General features: G+C 42.3%; 1 protein-coding gene across 3 annotated transcripts in view; it reads left to right on the top strand.

The window, feature by feature from the left end:
* The window catches only part of TAFA1 (TAFA chemokine like family member 1), a 574,680-nt gene that overhangs the window by 482,395 nt on the left and 79,269 nt on the right, over positions 1-13,016 (top strand). The gene's annotated exons all lie outside the window — the stretch shown is intronic.

Here is a 13,016-nt window from a genome sequence, read left to right as displayed (position 1 = left end):
ATTATTTAGTAAAAAGAAATACTTAGTTTCAAATTTTAAAAGAATACTATTAGTTAAATTCAGATGTATATTCACCAGACTTAACAATCTTTTAACCTCTTCCCGGTAGTCTTAGTCACCATAGATAATTTGTTAGAATTATTTGCCTTTACTGTAATTCTCAGTATAGTTTACTTATTCAAATTAAAGCCAAATATATCATTGTAGAATTACAGTAGACAATAATAAATAAATGATTTCCAATATTTAATTAAGCACTTGTTATATATCAGGAATGGTTCTAAGTATTTTAAGTGATGATGGTGGCCATCACCATCATCATTAATAACACATATTGCACTTATAGATGGCATGCCCTCTTCTAATTTCTTTCTGTATTAAGTGTTTACTACATAATCATCCCAACAATGCTACCAAGAGGGAACACTATGATTATCCTTAATTGATGAAAGAGGGCACCAAGGTTTTATAGAAGTTGTGTAATTTAATTAAGGTTACAAGAAACTCAGCCTCACTGACTCCCCATTTAAAGTTCTCAACCACTTCAGAGCAGCACCCCAATAAATAGGACTACCAATTTGTTTAAAATTTTTATTCTGTCTCTCTCATTATTTAGTGGACTTAGATGGTTTCCCACAATATAGAACTGAGGCACTTCCAAAAACCTTACACTTTAGAAAACATCATTCATTAACTTTTAAAAGTAGAGATGATTCTACCAATCAATGAAAAATAATGAGCAGCCAGCTTAAGAGAATGTGCTTTTTAAAAATTGAGGGGGATGGAGGGCCTGGCTCTAGAGGCCTGATTATGAGCACTTGCCTCCCGGAGAGGGCAGGAAGAGCCTTCCAGACAGCCGGAGAGCGGCGTGAACAAGGGATGTCAGGAGCCGCCCGCGTCCCCACCTCGCTGTCTGCTGCCTTGTCTCGGCCTCCCCTGATGGGGCAGCCGCCACCATGTTCTCATGTGTTAAGCCCTACGAGGACCAGCACTACTCTGCCCTGAAGCGGACCTGTCTGCGCAGGAAGGTGCTCTTCGAGGACCCCAACTTCCCGGCCACCGATGACTCGCTGTACTGTAAGGGCACCCCAGGCCCCACGGTCAGGTGGAAGCGGCCCAAGGTCAGTGTCTGGTCACGGTTGGAGCTGAGGCGAGCAGGCCCGGACCCGCCCAGTCTCTAGGGGACGGCGCGGTGGCCGGTCATCCCGAGCCCCCAGGTGGCCGGGAAAGCGGAGGGCCCTCCTGCTGTGGGGTCTCGCCCGGATGGGGAGCCGGGGAATCGCCCTCATCCTCAGGCCACCGCTGCCCGGCCAGGACCTTGCCCCCTCTCTGGGCCTCAGCTTCCTCGCAGGGAAAATGGGGCCCTCTGCCCCGCCACCCAAAATAAAACCCAGGGTGGTTTGGGGCTGAAAACGAGGCGAACGTTCGACTCTCGTACAACATAGAGTGACATTCAGGTGCGAGCTGTTTGCCGATTGTTGTACGATTTTGAGATGGTCGTTTGCTGCAAATGAAAAGTACTCATGATGATGGTTAATCAATACTAAGAACAGCAGTAAGAGGTGACAGTGCCTTCTCGGGTTGTTGGGAGCATTCCGAGAGATGGCAGGTGAGTAAGCGTGGCACCGCGCCCAGCCCCCAGCCCCCAGCGCCCGCAGCCGCACCATTACCGTTGAGGATGGCGAATCCGCGGCATCCGTCTGGCTGCTCTCCGGCCCGGCCTTGGTCGCTGACGCCAGAATGTGTCGAACAGAATTGTTTGGCCTCCTGACACGATTCCACTCTCTTTAACCCTGATCCCTGCGTGTGAGGCCCTGGGCGCCGGGCCACCGGGCGGCTGCTGGCTCTGAGCTGGTCACCCAGGAGGGATGTTGGTGCAGGGCGCCATGCTGTGCCCTCTGCCCATAGCCAGCGGAGGCATCTCAGGGTCGAAGGGGGGAGGAGGCACCGTGTGGGAAAGGCGGGAGACTTGAAACCCTCAGGCTTATTTGGGACATGGCAGGAGCATCGGGGAAGAGGGAGCCTGGGTCCTGGGTTCGTGGGGCTGGTGTGCCCTGGGGCAGTGGGAGCCCGGGAGGGTGGTGGGCGGGGGGCGCGAGGTTTTCAGCAGGGTGTGACGGGAGCAGATGTGCATTTTATGAAGTTCCCTCCGACCTCCTAGGCATTTTGGGAAAATGGGATTCAGTTTTCATGTTCCTCTCCTAGGCTGTGATCTCAAGTCCCTTCCAACTCAAAAAATTCTGTGTATTTTCTTGGACTGGGGTACTTGAGAGGTAGAGGCACTGAGGCCAAGTTTTCTTGGACTGGGGTACTTGAGAGGTAGAGGCACTGAGGCCAAGGCGGGAAGGCGCATGTCCCGATTGCCCTGGGGAGCCAGTAATTGAGCCAGGCCAGGACCCCGGAGTCCTGCCTGCCCTGGCCCTCTGCCCGACACCTCGGTTCTCCAGAACTCCCAGGAGCCTCCTGGCCAGGCCACAAGATTCCTGCCTCTCAGGCCCCGCGGCCCCCACGCCTTCCTCTCTCTCCTTTGTCTGGTGGGTGGGGAAGGAGACCAGCCTCAAAGGGCCTTTGTGAGGCCTTGGGTGTGCATGGAGGGGAAACACTCTCTGCCTTCCTCTCACTCCACCCCCTTGCTGCCCCCCTCCTGCCCTCTGGCCAGCACGCAGACATTTTAGATCCATGGCCCTGGAAGGAGGCTGGTGAGGCATGGCTGGGGAAAGGTGGGCTTGGTGTGGTGAGCGGAGGAAATGCCAGTCTGCCTGGGCTCAGCAGCCCCGTGCTGTGTAATCCTGGAGGAGTCACCTGCCCTCTCTGGGCCCCTTTCCCTGCCAGTTTGGGAGTCCTGCCATGCTGCACCCTCCTTCATGGCCTTCCTCACTGGGCGTGGTGTCTGGTCCTTTCTAGACTCTGGCAGAGGAGGAGCAGACCCTCCCTGCCCTGCCTGCGGAGGCCGGTGACAGGCGGCTGGTGGTGGTTGGTGCTGACAGGGAGACATCTGAGTGCAGCCCATGGGTGGTGGTGGGGGATGGGTTCTGGGTTTGGGAGGCAGAGTTCAAGGCTAGGCATAGCTGAGTGGGGTGGGATGAGGAGCTGAGATGGGGTGGACCAGGGTGTGTTGGACGGTGCGTGTGTAAGCAGCGCCTGCTGGGTGGTGTGGGGCTCGTGTACTGGGCAGGCCCTCACCCCACGGTCAGGACGGCTGGTTGGTGGGGCAGGAAGTCAGGCCCGGCTTGCCTCAGGCCGGCAGGGCGAGGCCAGCCTGGTGGGGTGACCATTAACTCCCAGCTGCTTGGTCCTTGGCCAGTGGGATGGAACTTTGTCCCGAGGCAGCTGTGTTTCCATGAAGTCTTACTTCCTGGGGCTTGTGACCGGACTGTTTATAAACAGAGTAAAAATTGATACTAGATTGGGGTACTTGGGTGGCTCAGTCAGTTGAGTATCCAACTCTTGATTTCTGCTCTGGTCATGATCTCAGGGTCCTATGTATCTGAACTTTTGTTATTGTTTAGAAGTACAATTAGAAAGATCAGAATGGCCTTTGGATTGAGATCTTCCTCCATGGGTCTGGCAAAATATTTTTAGATGTGCCTTTAGTTTGCACCCCTTCATCCTTCTTTTAGTGTGACTCCACGATTAAACAGTGCCTTTGATAGTCACTTAAAATATGCACACTTTGGGGCACCTGGGTGGCTCAGTCAGTTAAGCATCTGCCTTCAGTTCAGGTCATGATCACAGGGTCCTGAGATCAAGCCCCACATCAGGCTCCCTGCTCAGCTGGGAGTCTGCCTCTCCCTCTCCATCTGCCTCTCCCCCAGCTCATGTTATTTCTCCCTCTCTCTTTCTCAAATAAATAAAAACAAAATCTAAAAAAATATGCACAGATGTACAAATATACATGCATAGAGATTCTTCATTTCATTGTTTGCAAACTTTTCCTTCTCATTTCACCTTTCTCCCCTAGTATAGCTTTTCTTGGTGGCAAGAAAAAAATTCAACTAATTTAAACAAAAAGTTTATTTTGCCAGGAAATAAAAGGCCAATGCTATGATTATTTTCAGATATCACTACCCCTCTCTCCATTCTCCTATTATTCTCTTCTCTGCTGACCTCAGTCTCAAACAATCTGTTCCAATAGTAAAAAGATGTTACCAGCAGCCCCAGTTTTAAATCTTACCCGATCACCACCTAACAACAAAAAGAGAGCATCTTTTTCCTAATTCATTAGCAAAATTCCTATAATGAATGTCATTGGTTGACTCAGGTTACATGCTCATCTCCAAACCAATCATTGTGGCCAAAGAGATTGTTCTCATTTTTAATTGCTGCATAATAACCCTAAAACTAAGTGGCTTAAAACAATAATCATTTTATTCTATGTTATTATTTTATTAGTCAGTAATTTGTATAAGTGTCCACAGGGTGATTCTTCTGTCCCCCATGACATTACCAGAGGTCATTCCATGGTATTCATTTGGTGATGGGGAGGGATTGGTCTGGAAAGTCAAAAATAGCTCATTTGCCCAGGCTTAAGGTAGATGGCTGGAAGGATGGACTCAGCTGGCATGACAATGCACCCTCTCCATCCTTTCTCACATGGTAGTCTTGGGGTAGTTGATCTTTTAACAAGATGGCTCAGCATTCCCAGAGAGAGGATTCTAAGAAGCATGGGTGGAAGCCACCAGGCTTTTTATGACCTACTTTATGAAATCCTAGAATGCCACTTCTGCTGTTTTCTGTTGCTCAAGCACGTTACTAGGGCCAACCCAGTTTCAACAGAAGGGAAATGATAGTTTGCTTTTCAATGAGAGGGGCAGCTAGTTTTTTGCAGCAGTTGCTAATCTACATAGATATGGATCTGACTGGACAAGCCTGGTCATATGCCTTCTCTGTTTCCAAAGGTTGGAGTCAGCTCCATCCAAAGCATCTGACTGACATTTTGAGAAGAGTAGGTCCCCAAAAGAAAAATAGGGTATTATTGCCAAAAGACAAGGAAGCAGATGCTAGGTACATAGAAAGAACAAGCTATGTTACAAACTGATGTTGGCATCACCAAATCTGTGATTCCAACAGCATTGTGGAATAAAAAATATATATATATGCCAAAATAAAAAAAAAAAAAAAAACCATCAGGTTCATAAAACTTTGAGTTGTATCCTAACTCAGCCATTAATGAGCTTGGGCTAACTACTTAAAATCTGAACCTTCCTGATCTATAAAATGTGGATAGTAATAACCATCCCAGGGTTGCTATGAGGATTAGTGAAGTACTCTATATAAAGTACTTGAGGTTTGTTCAAAAATGTTATCCCCTTCTTTTTCTTCCCTGATGAAACCTCTTACACTAGAGCCATGAGCTCCTCTTGAAGCTAACACCCCCTTTGACAGTAGCACAGAATGGAGTAACCTACAGAGTTTCAAATGTGCAGAGACCGAGCATTGTTTACAGGCTGCTCTGGCCATCAGTTTGCCAAATCCCATTCACATTGTTTGCTTTGATCAATACAAGCAGATACAGTTTGGTCTTCATTCATCTCAGAGAGTGCCTCTATGCATCTTTTTCCTGTTTTATCTTCAAAATTCATTTCTCTCACAATCCTAAGCATTCAAGGCCATTGGTCTTTTAAAGAATGTTGGAGGTTGCTCAACCCATCTTAATAATGAAACAGGACCGAATTTACCTTTTCTCTTTTATTGGTCATCACTGATAAAACTTGATTGCTTAATATTTTTTCTGGACATTCAGGTACTGGAACCTGTCTTCCAAATCCAGTGATTAAATGTGTCTTAAAATACCAGACCCATGACTTTTCAGTCTGGTGCTTTTCATCATAAAGACACAGCTGAAACTGAACTGTCCTTCCAGAAATGTTAGCCTTGGTTTATACATTATTTTAGTGTGAACACCAGCTGAAAATCTTAAGCTTCTTAGGTTGCAGCTTTTTTCATATTTTACAGTTTCATTTTTTTATCTCTTCAATTTATCTAGTTCTTGGATTTGATCTCAATTAAAAGTGGTCTTAGATTGAAAGCAATCAAGATATTGTGTGACATCTAAGTTTAGAACTAATTCTTGCTACCTCCTGCTGTCATATGAAGCAAGAAAAAAGATCAAGAGAGCCAGAACGAGAGAGAGAAATTGTTTTATTGTGTTTCTCTGCCATCTTTGAAGAGAAGATCTAAGTCTGGTACTATCATGTCTTTAAACACCTCTCTAAAATTTACTCATTGCCAATTTTTTAAAACAAACTGAGTACTTCACCTTAGGACGACAGTATCTAATGAGATTCAGTAACCTTGTTTTCTTTTGTTTAGACCTTACAGCAAATACCAGTTTTCCATTTATATCAAGGAAGTAATGTTCCCTTTTGATATAAATTTAAGTATCACAAAGTGATACTTTGTGATCTTAAAACTCAGTGAAGCTCTTTACTTGGGTCACGGCCTCATACAGTTACTTTTAGCCCTGGCTCCTTGTTTATACACGGAGGATCCCTAGTTCGTCTTGCAACCTGGGTGCAGGGAAAGCTCTGCAAGCCTGCAGTCAAGTGGCCTGCAATCTGAGGAGAGATAGAAATGCCGAGCAAGCATCCTCCAGGCTGCCTCCGATGGAGATCTGAACAGAAGGAAATATTCAGTAAGGCCAGACTGCTTGCTTCTGTCAAATGAATTAATTCATCTCCAGAACCATCTACTAAATTGCACTTTCCAGATGCAGAACCATGACCCAGGAGGGGAAATCTATCTGATGGGGAAATAGTATCTCCTGAGATGAGACAGCTTGTGTTGGATCAAAAGTGATTGTCTCCATTTTCCTCATGGCACCTTGGATTTGCTACATCAATTGCATTTCTGTAAAGCTTAGTTAGTTAAGAAACTGTGATCAAATTTCACAATACCTAAAATACAACCAGCCTCACCTGCCCTCACTCACTCATAAACACACACTTGTGCCCCCAAAATGCTGAACTACCCAATAGTTCTGGGAATACAGCATTCTAGCTCACGCCTCTGGGTTGTGTACAGTGTGACCTCCACTGAGATCACTCATTTCCACTTTGCTTACTTTGCAAATTAGTATTCATCCTCAGCACTTATATCTGACATCACTTTTCTAACCTCTAAGGAGCTCTGAAGAAAGTTGCTTTGGCTAATTCACCCTTCTGCCTCTTACTAGCTGTGTAAGCATGGGCAAGTTATATAACGTTACTTTGCTTCAATTTCCTTCTCCCTAAAATGGGCTAATAATGTTGCTCACATCCCCGAATTGTTAAAAGGATTAAATTAGAGAATCAATACAAGTCAATGAGCTCATTGCCTGGCTGACAGTAAGTGCTCAATAGGTGTTATGATTTCAAGTATTATTTATTTTATCATTGCACTGACCACACTGATTGATTAAACTATATTTTATTAAACTGAGAGCTCCTTAGGCTTAGGGTATAGACTGAAATTAATTCAGTTTGTCCTTAGCCCCAGCATAGTATAGAAATATAGTACATTCATGTTTAATTGAATGGCATCTGGATGAGGTCAGCTGATGCTTTCTTATATAATAATAATTAAAAGGTGAAATTTGTATCAGGCATTGATCTTGGGCTTTATGTGTATTAATCTCTTCAATTCTACAATCTTTTAATCTAGGTCATAATTATGAATCTCATAATTCAAGATTGCCATCTCCATCTCAGAGATTAAAAAACTGAGGCAGAAAGAAGTTCATGCTTTTCCCAAGATCATACAGTAGAGTCAGGATTTAAAATAAGGGAATCAGACTCCAAAGATTTTACTTTCAACAACTATACTTTAATGATTTGCTACTCAGGAAATTTGCATAATAGGTATAAGTCTACATGGGTATGTGTAATTGATTGCTGTTAATTTATTTCAAATGATAAGCTTTTCAGTAAAACTCACATTATCACTACCATTTGCATCAGAACCATGTACTAATTATATTAATTTGGTTTATGCCATTTGTCAGTTACAAAGGCACCAGTCAAACTGACTTGAGCAAAACAGGAAGGTCTGTGGCTTTTTACTGAAAAGTCCAAATACCAAATTAGGCATATCTGGACTCGGACCATCAAGCAGTGCTCAGGACTTGGGCTCTCAGTCATCATCTTTTGGCTGTGATTTCTTGTGTGTTGTCTTTTTTCTCAAACAGAACCATTTCATGTGGGGGTCCTGAACACTTCAGATTTACAGTTTAATGAGCTCATGTCAAAAGACCTTCTTTCAGAGCCAATTAAAGTCTCACAACCAAGTTACTGGGTAGTTTCTTTCACATCTGAACCAATCACTGAGGCACAGGGGGAGAAATATGCAGAGGTTGGGACTAGGTCCCATCACCACATGAATTGAGAGAATGAAAGAAGCTTGTTTCCCCAAAGGTAAACTCAATTGGTAAATTTAGGGGGGAAATGAAATTATTGCTGGAGAGGCCAAAATAACAGACAAGAACGATACTGGTTTCAGATTAATTTTTATTTGTCCATGAGGCCTGCTTTTTGGGTCTTTACAGGAAGGACAACAGTTTTAACGATGAGTATAAATGAGACTAAATTTAATTTTTAAATTTAATTTTTGAATATCAGTAATTTTTCTTCAACAACCAAATAGTATGAGGTGACACGTGTCTATATTTTTCAAGCTGTTTAGCTTCTTGATCTAAATTACATTCTAGGAAGGGGCTGATGATTGCCTTATAGTTTTGTATTAACTATATTCTGTAGCATGATGCATCTCAGAATTAATTGATATTAGGAGGCGCCTGGGTGGCTCAGTCGGTTTGGCGTCTGCCTTCGGCTTGGGTCATGATCCCAGAGTCCCAGGATGGAGTCCCACATCAGGCCCCCTGCTCAGCGGGAAGGCTGCTTCTCCCACTACCCTTCACCCCGCTCTCGTGCTCTCTCTCTCTCACTCTCTCACTCTCTCCCTTTCAAATAAATATATAAAATCTTTAAAAAAAAAAAAAAAGAATTGATATTAGGATGTGTGTGTATTATAGATTTACATATTCTATCTACTTTAACTTTCTGAATGTAAGAGGAACATTATTCAAAAAAGGTTGCATAATAAGTTCATAATTTAAAGGACGTATTTTTGGTATATTCCTTCCTATAGAAAGAGGCTCTTGCAACCTAACAAAATTCTATGATACAAAGCAGTATGCCTTTACTCAGAATTTCATGTGAAGCCAAGTTACACTGGTGATGGTTTTTTCTTTGAGAAAAGTTGTCATCTCAGAAAGTGAAATGAAAATGGTTTTTGAGCTTGACACTTGGGCTAGAGCCAACTTAAAAAACTCAAAGCATAAAATAAAAAATTTTCTTTAGACCTGTCTTCTCCTCAAATCATATCAATTCAAAAATATTTTCAGGCTCTGTCCCCATGGCTCAGACTCAGGTGGAGATAGATTTCAGTTTGCTGCAGGTAAGACAGAAAATTTTAAACCAACAAATAAATAAATATTAGAAGTTTCTTTAGGTCCTATTTTTCCTCTTTTTTTGTTGGCTGATTTTCAGCCCTCTCCCAGTTTCTTTCTTGTGCTATAGCAAGCTTCAGAAAAAACTTCACCATGAGAGCAATTTCTAAATGCTCTCTTCTTCTTGCCCAAATCGTAGCAGAGACATCTAAATGAATCTTAATCGTTTAGTAAAACTGAATGTAGCTTCTCTAGACCATAATAGTTAGTATTACTCCATTGTGAGCATATCTGGATTGTAATTAAGAAAACTCAACATTGCCACTGACACTGAAGTGCTCTGGGAAAGTGCCTAATTTACATAGAGCTATGCCAACTCTCTATCTTCAGCATCTGGTGCATTGTGAAGGATGATGTGATTGTACATGCAAAATAGGGAGACACATAATGAGGACAGAAAGCCACTCTCTGGATTGTCTATAGGTCAATTGAATTTCTGAATTTTAATGCCAAAAAAAAAATCATTCAGCTGTTGTGAATATCTAGTACTATGAGGATAGAAATGGCAGTGATCTGGCTTTGGTGCAAAGAAACTGCCAGATTCATCCATCCATCCATCCATTCATTCATTCATTTAGTTAGTCCACAAATATTTATCAAATACCTTCAGTGTTACTTAGGATTGTGTTAGGAAGCAAGTACCAGATGCCCAACTGGAGTAGTTTGAATAATACGTATTAATTTTTCTTGTATAACAAGAAATCCAGAGGCATTGGTTGGTGATATTGGTTCATTGATGACGTAAGTACCACTATTGCAGCAGTTCTCCGGATAGGATAGCCACTGAAGTTGCAACTGTCATATAAGCATTCAAGACAGGCAGTCGGAGGATTGAGGACAGGTCAGCAGTGACTTTGTGCAGCTGGAGACAAGGATGGCCTCAGTCATATGTCTGATAGTTAGCAGACTAATTAATCCAGGAAGCCCTCAGGTGGAATAGTTACTCTCTATTCCAGGTGACCTTTCATCATGGGGGATTCCAAAGAGCAACAAACCCCAAGCACAAGCACTTTCAAGCCTCTTCCTGTGTCATGCTGGCTAATCTCTAATCCAAATAAATCAAATGTTGGTCATTTGATTCAGATAGAAGGCCTAGGGACAAACCATAAGAGACTCAACTACAGGGAACAAACTGAGAGTTGCTGGAGGGGAGGTGGGTGGCGGGGATGGGGTAACTGGGTGATGGGCATTAAGGAGGGTACGGGATGTAATGAGCACTGGGTCTTATAGGCAACTGATGAATCACTAAACTCTACCTCTAAAACAAATAATGCACACATATGTTAATTACATGAATTTAAATTAAAAAGAAAAGGAGGGCTGGGGAAATAGACTCCACTTCTTTTTTTTTTAAAGTTTTTATTCAAATTCCAGTTAGTTAGCATACAATGTTACATTAGTTTTATGTGTATGATGGTATAGTGATTCAACGCTTCCATACATCACCTGGTGCTCATTACAAGTGCACTCCTTAATCCACATCACCTACTACACCCATCCCCCCTCACCCCCCCCCACCCTGCCCTTGATGGGAGATCACGTTGCAAACAACTGCACAAAGAGAGAGTAAGATTTTTTGGCCATTTCTACGACCAGAAAAGGGGATCTTAGTATCACCTGACATAAAGAGATGATCAACACAAAAATTAAAAATGAATCAGCATTGCTAAATCGCGATTGCTATTGCGTTGAGATTTTCAAACCACCACAACCGGTACAACCATCCCCACCTCCTTCCCAGATTCTCAGCCCTCAGACTGAACTTTGGGTTTATATTACATCCTACTTCCAGTTTAGCTAAACTTAGAAATTTTCAAGTCAGAAGAGAAGGGGATATATGGCTCAAGGCAGAACAACTATAATTCTGAATTTTTTGCATATCACTGCACCTGAAACATTGTTGTATTTATATTACTGGTTTCCTTTGATTTTCCAGCTTTCCTGATGCTATCATTAAGATGAACAAAACAGGGCGCCTGGGTGGCTCAGTTGGTTAAGCGACTGCCTTCGGCTCAGGTCATGATCCTGGAGTCCCGGGATCGAGTCCCACATCGGGCTCCTGCTCGGCGGGGGGTCTGCTTCTCCCTCTGATCCTCCCCCATCTCATGCTCTCTCTCTCAAATAAATAAAATCTTTATAAAAAAAAAACAGTTTTAAAAAAAAAAGATGAACAAAACAAATTGCAAAGTGCCAATATTGTGAGTTTTCTTTTCCCATGTGTATTGGCAGTTTCTAAAAGCTATTCTGGATGTTTAAATAAAGTATCTGATTTTTTTATGACAACATAATTGACATACCTTATTAGATTCAGGTGTACATCATAGTGATTTGATATTCTTATACATTATAAAATGATCCCCATAATTAAGTCTTAGTTACCATCTGTCACCATAGAAAATTGTGACAATATTACTAACTATATTTCCTATGCTATACATTGCAGCCCCATGATTTATTTATTCTATAACTAGAAGTTTATACCACTTAATTCCTTTTATCCATCTTGCCCCCCCCCCCCCCCCCCCCGGTAATGAGCAGTGTGTCCTATTTCTAGGAGTCTGTTTCTGTTTTGTGTTGTTGGTTGGTTTATTTTGTTTTTTAGATTTTAGATATAATTGAAATCATACAATATTTCTTTCTCTAGCATAGTAGCCTCTATGTCCCTCCATGTAATTGTCAATGGCAAGATTTCATTCTTTGTCATGACTGAGTAATATTCCATAGTATATTGACCACATCTTCTCTATTCATTTATCTATCAATGGACATTTAAGTTGCTTTTATATCTTGGCCCTTGTAAACTGCTGCAATGAACACAGGGGTGTATATCTCTGTTCAAATTGGTGTTTTCTTTTCTTCTTTTTGGATAAACACCCAGAAGTAGAATTGTGGAATCATATGCTAGTTCTAATTTTTAATTTTTTGAGGAATCTCCATACCGTTTTTCATAAAGGCTGTACCAGTTTACATTCCCACCAATGGTATACCCAGGTATTTTTTCTCCAAATCCTCACCAATACTTGTTACTTCTTGTCTTTGAAACTAGCCATTTTTACTGGTATAAGGTGATATCTCACTGTGGTTTTGATTTGCACTTCCCTGATGATTAATTGAGCATCCTTTCATGTACCTGTTGGCTATCTGTAATCTTCTTTGGAAAAATGTCTACTCAAGCCTCTGCCCATTTTTTAATTGGGCTTTTTGTGGGGGTTTTTTTATATTAGGTAAATGGTAAATATACTATGGAATATTTTTTTATATTAGGTTGTGTACATTCTTTATGTATTTTGGATATTAACCCCTATTGGATGTATAACTTGCAAATATCTTCTCCCATTCAGTAGGTTACCTTTTTGTTTTGTTGATGGTTTTCCTTACCATGAAAAAGCTTTTTAGTCCAATGTAGTCCCATTTGTTATTTTAGCTTGTTCTGCCCTTGCCTGAGAAGACTGGTCCAAAAAATTATTGCTCAGAATCCTGTCAAAGGATTTACTGCCTGTTATCTCCCAGGATGTTTATGGTTTTACATTCA

This window comes from Mirounga angustirostris, unplaced genomic scaffold (genome assembly GCF_029215605.1).
Source record: "Mirounga angustirostris isolate CCGP_5_RB_7025 unplaced genomic scaffold, mMirAng1.0.hap1 SCAF_1, whole genome shotgun sequence".
Taxonomy (NCBI): Eukaryota; Metazoa; Chordata; class Mammalia; order Carnivora; family Phocidae; genus Mirounga; species Mirounga angustirostris.
The sequence above is the reverse complement of the archived record's forward strand: the minus strand, read 5'-3'. Positions and strand labels throughout refer to the sequence as shown.